At 47.2% G+C, this 7,546-nt stretch overlaps 1 non-coding gene across 1 annotated transcript; it reads right to left on the reverse strand.

Moving 5' to 3' along the window:
* Nucleotides 1–6,240: 6,240 nt before the first annotated feature.
* TRNAK-UUU (transfer RNA lysine (anticodon UUU)) lies at nucleotides 6,241–6,313 on the reverse strand. The gene has a single exon. It is a non-coding gene; the product is annotated as a tRNA-Lys (tRNA).
* Nucleotides 6,314–7,546: the final 1,233 nt, after the last annotated feature.

Below are 7,546 nucleotides of genomic sequence, written 5' to 3' on the forward strand. Positions count from 1 at the left end.
AAAGAAAATAAAAGAAGGAAAGACTAAATGCTGAGTGTTGAATTGGATTTAGAAATGCTGGTATAAATTCATGGTTTTTAAAAGGATGTATAGATGGAAGAGTTGGCATTAGATGTGTGTATTAACCTATACATGCCTACACACACACATATACATGTATATTGCCTAGTTTGATCTACCAGAAAGCCAAGAAGCAGTGTCAGCTTGGTATCGATAAGCATACAGAACACCCAGGTCATGGTTTCCAATCACCATTCTCCACTAAACCACTGAAACTCATTGTTCAAATGAAGAAGTCCAAGGCTAAGGCATGGAAATTACAAGAAGAGCCTGGACTATCTTGTGCCAAATGTTAGGATATACTAAAAAACAAACAAAACGATGTGTGTGTATCAAAGTAACGCAAGAGTCGACTGAGTAGTCGCAAAGACAACTGTCACAAAGACAACCGTCAAACTGACAATAGTTAAAGTCAAAACCAGGTAAACATTTGTCTGGCTCTTTTTTGGATACCATGAGTTCCTTATGGTTTACTGAGTATCTCAGTCTATTTGGCTGCTAAGACAAAATTACCATAGCGTGAGTGTCCTGCAAACAGCAGACGTTTCTGTCTCACAGTTTTGGAGGTTGGGAAGTCCAAGATCAAGTTTCTGGCCAATTCTGTCTCTAGCAAGAACCTACTTTCTGTCTTCTCACTGTGTTCTCACATGATGGGAGGGGCCAGGGAGCTCTCTGAGGTCTGTTTTATAAGGACGCTAAGCCCATTCATGAAAGCTCAGTCCTCATGACCCAATCACCTCCCAAAGCTCCCCCCCTAAATGCTATCATATTGGAGTTAGCATTTAACATACAAATTTTAGGGGTATACAGTCTAAAGCACTGAGTATTAGATAGAGTATAGGTTTGGCTGCTATAACAAAATCCAAAGATTGATGATGGCTGAACAAATAACAGTTTAATTCTCTTGCCCTTAAAAGTCTGAGCTGGTGCATTGCCTCCCTCCAATAACTCATTAGCAACCCAGGCTCTTTCTGTCTTTTTTCTCTGCATCCTCAACACTCAGCTGCTACCTCGTAGGTCAGTATGGCTGCTCCGCCTCCTGCCAGCACATCCCTGAAGGACAGAAGAAATGAGGAAAGAGGTGAGCATGTGTCTTCCCTTTAAGGACATGACCTAGAAATTGTACAAATCACTTCTGGTCACATCGCATTCTCTAGAGAGTACTGTCACAGGGTCACGCCAATCTGCAAGGGAGGTTGGGGGAGAAAATGCAGTATTCAGCCAAGCAACTATGTTCCTAGCTAAAAATTACTTTACCATGTGAGAAAGGGATAATAGAAATTGGGGGACAGTAAGCAGTCTCCTGGACTGCAAGGAGATCCAACCAGTCCATTCTGAAGAAGATCAGCCCTGGGATTTCTTTGGAAGGAATGATGCTAAAGCTGAAACTCCAGTACTTTGGCCACCTCATGCCAAGAGTTGACTCATTGGAAAAGACTCTGATGCTGGGAGGGATTGGGGGCAGGAGGAGAAGGGGACGACAGAGAATGAGATGGCTGGATGGCATCACGGACTCAGTGAACGTGAGTCTGAGTGAACTCCAGGAGTTGGTGATGGACAGGGAGGCCTGGCATGCTGCGATTCATGGGGTTGCAAAGAGTCGGACACGACTGAGCGACTGAACTGAACTGAACTGAAGCAGTCTCTGCCACAATTACAAATAAATTCCTCGTTTGGCTTTAGTTAAGAGTTGATTTCTATTACATATGACCAACGTGACAGAAATACAGGAAAGGAGGACGCTAACTTTTATTGACCAACTCCTGTGTCCCAGGCACAACCTACAGACCATCTCTTTTCATCTCAGCAGTGACTCAGTCAAATAGGGTTTGACAGGTGAGAAAACAGGCTCAGAGAGACAAAGTGACCTGCTCATGGCCAAAATCCATGAGTGACAGAGCTAGAATCTGAACGCGGATCTCTGAGACCCAGAGTTCAGGCTCTCCCCGTGGGACCACACTTGAGGCGCCCTTCCTTTGCCCAAGGCACGCCCCCAGAGCCCTGGTTGCTGGGAATACACCAGCCACAGAGACACCTGGTTTCCACCCTCCATGGGTGCCTTGGCCTGACTCTGGTTGGCATCTTCTCCCTTTAGCAGTTTTGATGCCAGCCTCAAAGGACACACGATTGTGCTTAGGCAGGGGGCTGTGTCCGTAGCGACACCCTGATCTCATGATTAGAACTCGGTGTCAGGGCACACCTCAGGCATCCCCCGGTCACTCATGTACTCTAAATAAGACGGGGACAGATGCTTCCCCAAGGAGCAGCCAGTGAAGCACAAGACTCCAAGTTAAACATAAGTGGGACTTCCCTGGTGGTTGGCCCAGTGGTTAAGACTCGGTACTCCCAATGCGGGGGGCCAGGGTTCGATCCCTGCCCAGGGAACTAGGTCCCACAAGCCACAAGTAAGAGTTCTCATACTGCAATAAAGATAAAGATCCTGTGTGCCACGGATAAGACACAGCACAGGCAAAGAAGTAAATATTTTTTTTTTAAACATAAATGTTAGTTTAAGAGCGCTGAAGGTGCTGACATAGAGCTATGTTTGGGATAAAGTGGAGCACGTGGGGTGTAGGAGTCAGGAAAGGCTTCAGAGGAAAGGGGCTTTCCTAGGGGCTCAGTGGTAAAGAAACTGCCTGCCAGTGCAGGAGACATGGGTTCGATCCTTGGATCTGGGATGACCCCACATTGCACGGAGCACATAAGCCCGTGCGCCGCAACTACTGAGCCTGCACTCTAGAGTTTAAGGGCTGCAACTACTGAAGCTTTGCACCTTAGAGTCTGTGCTCTGCAACAAGAGAAGCCTGAACACCACAGCTAGAGAGTGGCTCTCACTGTCCAAAAGCAGAAAAATATCTGTGCAGCAATGAAGACCCAGCACAGCCAAAATTAAATAAACAACCACATAAAATTTTTTAAAAGGGAAAGAAGCTGTTTGGTCCATGAAGCCCTGAAATTATAGGCAAATCTTTGTGTCTGTATGCATGCTTCCTTCAAAGCGAAGGTCTGTGATCTTTATCATATTCTCCAACTGGCTGACAGCTCATAGGGTAGAGACTCTACGCTGCTGCTGCTGCTGCTGCTGAGTCGCTTCAGTCGTGTCCGACTCTGTGCGACCCCAGAGAAGATAGCACACCAGGCTCCCCTGTCCCTGGGATTCTCCAGGCAAGAACACTGGAGTGGATTGCCATTTCCTTCTCCAAGAGACTCTATGCTAGAGGTTGAGAAAGCTGAGGAGGCCAGGGCGCGGTGAAGGGGTGGGGATGGAGTGGGCAGGAATGAAATGCGAGGAGGGCAAGGGCCACGGCTTAGAGGAACAGTCGGCCTTGCTGGGGAGCCTGGACTTCACTCCAAGGGCAATAGGCGATTATTGCCTAGGTGGGGTGTCTGTCTCATGCCTGGCCTATGTCACGTAGCCCTCAGAGTTCTGGATAGTCTCACAGTGTCTCCTAGGCTCTGGGAATACACGGAGAACCAGCTTGCCACAAACACCAGAAGAGCCTTCGCACGGGAGATGCATTGGGCCACAGAGCCTGAGTAGGAGCTTGTCCAGCAGAGGCTTTAGTCAGAAAGACTGTTTGGGCTATACCTTACAGAAGCCCCCTGGAATTATCTAAACCCAGTGATGTGCTTGTTAATATTTAATAACCAGTTTTTATTACTGCGGGATACTATTTGTAGCATCTTCTGATTTCTATGGTGTGACTATTGTGGCTATGGTCTAAGTCAAGCTCCCCAGGGGCTCCCATGGAGAAAGATGTACAATTAGCTTTCAGGAGCCAGTGTGAACCAGCTCTAGCACAGCATTGCTTGAGCCCCATTTATTATAAGAATACAAGTGGAGGAGAGCAATCTAGGGATGGGAGAGTATTGGGTATAAGATAGGCTTAAGGATGTATTTGTAACACAGGGACTACAGTCAATATCTTGTAATACCTGCAAATAGAAAGTAACCTTTGAAAGTGTATACAAATTTTTTAAAATATATACGTGTGTCTCATGGGGATCAAGCTAGAGCTGCAGCCAGGTTCAGATTGGACAGGAAGCAGGAACTGTGGGCTTTTGCAAACTTGGCTACCCTGCCCCTCTCTTTTCCTTCTCACTCTCCTATTGGGGCAGACTGGCTTTCTCTGCTCCCCAGTCCATGGATCAAAGAACTGCTACTGCCAACAGTTTCCAGATTTCCAGAACCCTTTTGGCAAGGAAGCAGCCAGACTGAAGCTTGGCCTCTCTTAGTCCCATTCCAAGTTCCTTGGAGCCCATTGGCCCATCTTGGGTCAGGTGCTTGGCCCTGATCCAATCAGCTGTTATGAGAGGCGAACCATTGTTACAGCAAGATGTTGAGCAAGCCCTCTGATGCTGTAACCATAAGGTGTTGGGGAAGGAAAATAACCAGAGGAAAAGAAAGCAAGCTCTAAGCAACCAACATCTTAGGTATCTTGTGGCAGAAAATGGGGGAAATTAATCACATGTTCATGCCGTCTCCTCTAGTCTTTTGAATTAACCATCCAGAGAGTTACTAAGTCATTCATTCATTCATCTATGCATGCCTTCAGGATTAAGTTGACATTTTTTGAATGTGTACTCTGTTAGAGAATATGTGGGCCTAAAAAGGAAGGGGAAGAAAAATACTGTTTAGTAACTGTCCCCCAAGAGTTTGCCATCTGGGAGTGAGACTGGTGTGTGCATGTTAAGTCACCTCAGTCGTGTCCAACTCTTTGTGACCCCATGGACTGGAGCCCTCCAGGCTTCTCTGTCCACAGGATTCTCCAGGCAAAAAATAGTGGAGCGGGTTGCCATGGCCTCCTCTAGGGGATCTTCTAGAGCCAGGGATCAAACCCGCGTCCCTCACATGTTCTGGATTAGCAGGCGGGTTCTTTACCACTAGCGCCACCATCCACAACACAAGCTTCACAGAAGGCTATTCAAAGTGCCAATCGCCCGAGGACCACATGGGAGAGCTGAGGCGGCCTCCGAGAAGTCCCCAGTGAGCCTCGTTCCTGATATCCACACCCCCTGTAGCTCCCTCCCACACGGCATTGGGGTTGGTCTGTGAGACCGATAGAATAAAGTGGAGGTGATGATAGGAAACTTCTGAGCACAGGTTATGGAAGATCGTGGCTTCCATGCTGGGTCCCCTCTGTCTTGCTCTCTTGGATCGCTCACTCGAGAGGAAGCTGGCTGGCAGGCTATGAGCAGCCCTGAGGAAAGGACCCAGGACCCATGGCTGTCTGCCGACAGCCAGGCAAGTGTGGCAGGCAGTCAGGCCCTCAGCGGAGACCGGAGCCCTGTCAACAGCTTGACTACCACCTCATGGGAGACCCTGAGCCAGAATCATCCAACTCTCAGATCTGACCCTCACAAATGGAGGGGAGATAATAAATACTTATTGTTTTAAGCTACAGAGTTTTAGGGTGATTCGTTACAACATGATAGATGACCGGACTTCCCCGGTGGCTCAGTTGGTAAAGACTCCACCTGCCAATGCAGGAGACATAAGAGAGGCGTGTTCCATCCCTGGGTCAGGAAGGTGCCCTGGAGGAGGGCATGGCAACCCACTCCACTACTCTTGCCTGGAGAATCTCATGAACAGAGGAGCCTGGAGGGCCACAGTCCATGGGGTTGCACAGAGTCGAGCATGGACTGAGGTGACAGACGACTAATGCAGGAGGTGATATTTGAGCTGGATCTTAAAGGATGAACTCACCAACCAGAGACAAAGTCATTCCGGCAATGCCGTGTGCAAAGCGGTAGATAAGAAAGCGCAGGGCATGAATGGGGGAGAGTCCCTCGGTGCGGCTGAACGTGAGTTGGTGGGAAGGGGGCCCACTGGCTGTAAAGGAGGACCAGGCAGGGGAAGGGCTGCTGTGTCAGTTTAGCCAGTGACTTCCAACCTTATTTTAGCACTAGGAACCCCTTCTTCAAATAAAATCTTATAGAACAGGCCAAGCTATAAAGAAGATAAAACAGAGCTCCCCTGGTTAGAGGAGGGTAGGGTAGGGGATGGAGCAGAAGGTCTTGCCTTTCCTCCACTGTTCCTATTTGCTTCTATTGCACACTTAGACCGGCTCTGAAAGGATACTAGGTAGAGTGCTGGCCTCCATGCAGGAACCCAGTGGCTGAATGGCAGGGAGAATCACCTTTTTTTTTGGCCATGCCATGTGGCTTGTGGGATATTAATTCCCCCACCAGGGATTGAACCTGGATTCCTTGTAGTAAAAGTGCCAAGTCCTAACCACTGGACTATGAAGGAGAGAATCATTTTTTACTGTATTTTCTGTAAATTTTTTTCTTGTCATTATTTGAATTTTAAATTTTAAATTCTATATCCAGAGAAGTATGTATATCCATGGAAGTATGGATATATAGATATTGTATATCCAGAGAAGTATGGATATATAGGTGCTCATTGTACTCTTATCTCTACTTTTCTGTACATTTGAACATTTTATAATAAAAAAAACAAAAAATTGGGGGACTTCCCTGGTGGCTCAGACAGTAATCTACCTGCAATGCAGGAGACCTAGGTTCAATCCCTAGGTCGGGAAGATCCCCTGGAGAAGGGAATAGCTACCCACTCCAGTATTCTCGCCTGGAAAATTCCGTGGACAAAGGAGCCTAGCAGGCTACAGTCCAGAAAAGTCCCTCTGGCTGCCCTGTGGAAAACTGTTAGGAGACTAGGAGTTCGGTAGGAGCCTAGTCAATCCAGAGGCCACTTGGAAAGCTCTGGATGTGTGACCTGGGACCCAAGGTAGAACATGCATTCCAGGAACACATCTGAGGTGGAACAGCCCAAACCCTAAAGACCACTGTTGTAACAAATATTTATCAAACATGAGCATGCATCATTGTGTTGAGAAACAGGGTGTGTGAGGTGGGGCTTAATTCCAGATCAGCCACTCTCTACTGACCTCTCCACGCCTCAGCTTTCTCATCTGTAAAATGAGATTACTAATTACCTCCTATTTTAAAAAATGTTTTAATACTTATTTATTTGTCTACGTCAGGTTTTAGTTGCAGCAAACAGGATCTTTAACTGTGGTTTGCTGATTCAAGTGCCCCGCCTTCGGCATGTGGGATCTTAGTTCCCTGACCAGGGATCCAACCCACATCCTCTGCATTGGAAGGCAGATTCTTAACCACTGGGCCATTAGGGAAGTACCCCCAAGTGTTTTTATTATAAAATGTTCAAATGTACAGAAAAGTAGAGATAAGTATAATAAACACCCATATACCACTATAGGCTCTGGTTTTTCCTGTGGTCATGTATGCATGTGAGAGTTGGACTGTGAAGAAGGCTGAGTGCCAAAGAATTGATGCTTTTGAACTGTGGTGTTGGAGAAGACTCTTGAGAGTCCCTTGGACTGCAAGGAGATCCAACCAGTCCATTCTGAAGGAGATCAGCCCTGGGATTTCTTTGGAAGGAATGATGCTAAAGCTGAAACTCCAGTACTTTGGCCACCTCATGCCAAGAGTTGACTCATTG

The sequence above is a fragment of the Capricornis sumatraensis genome, chromosome 19, assembly GCF_032405125.1.
Source record: "Capricornis sumatraensis isolate serow.1 chromosome 19, serow.2, whole genome shotgun sequence".
Lineage (NCBI taxonomy): Eukaryota > Metazoa > Chordata > Mammalia > Artiodactyla > Bovidae > Capricornis > Capricornis sumatraensis.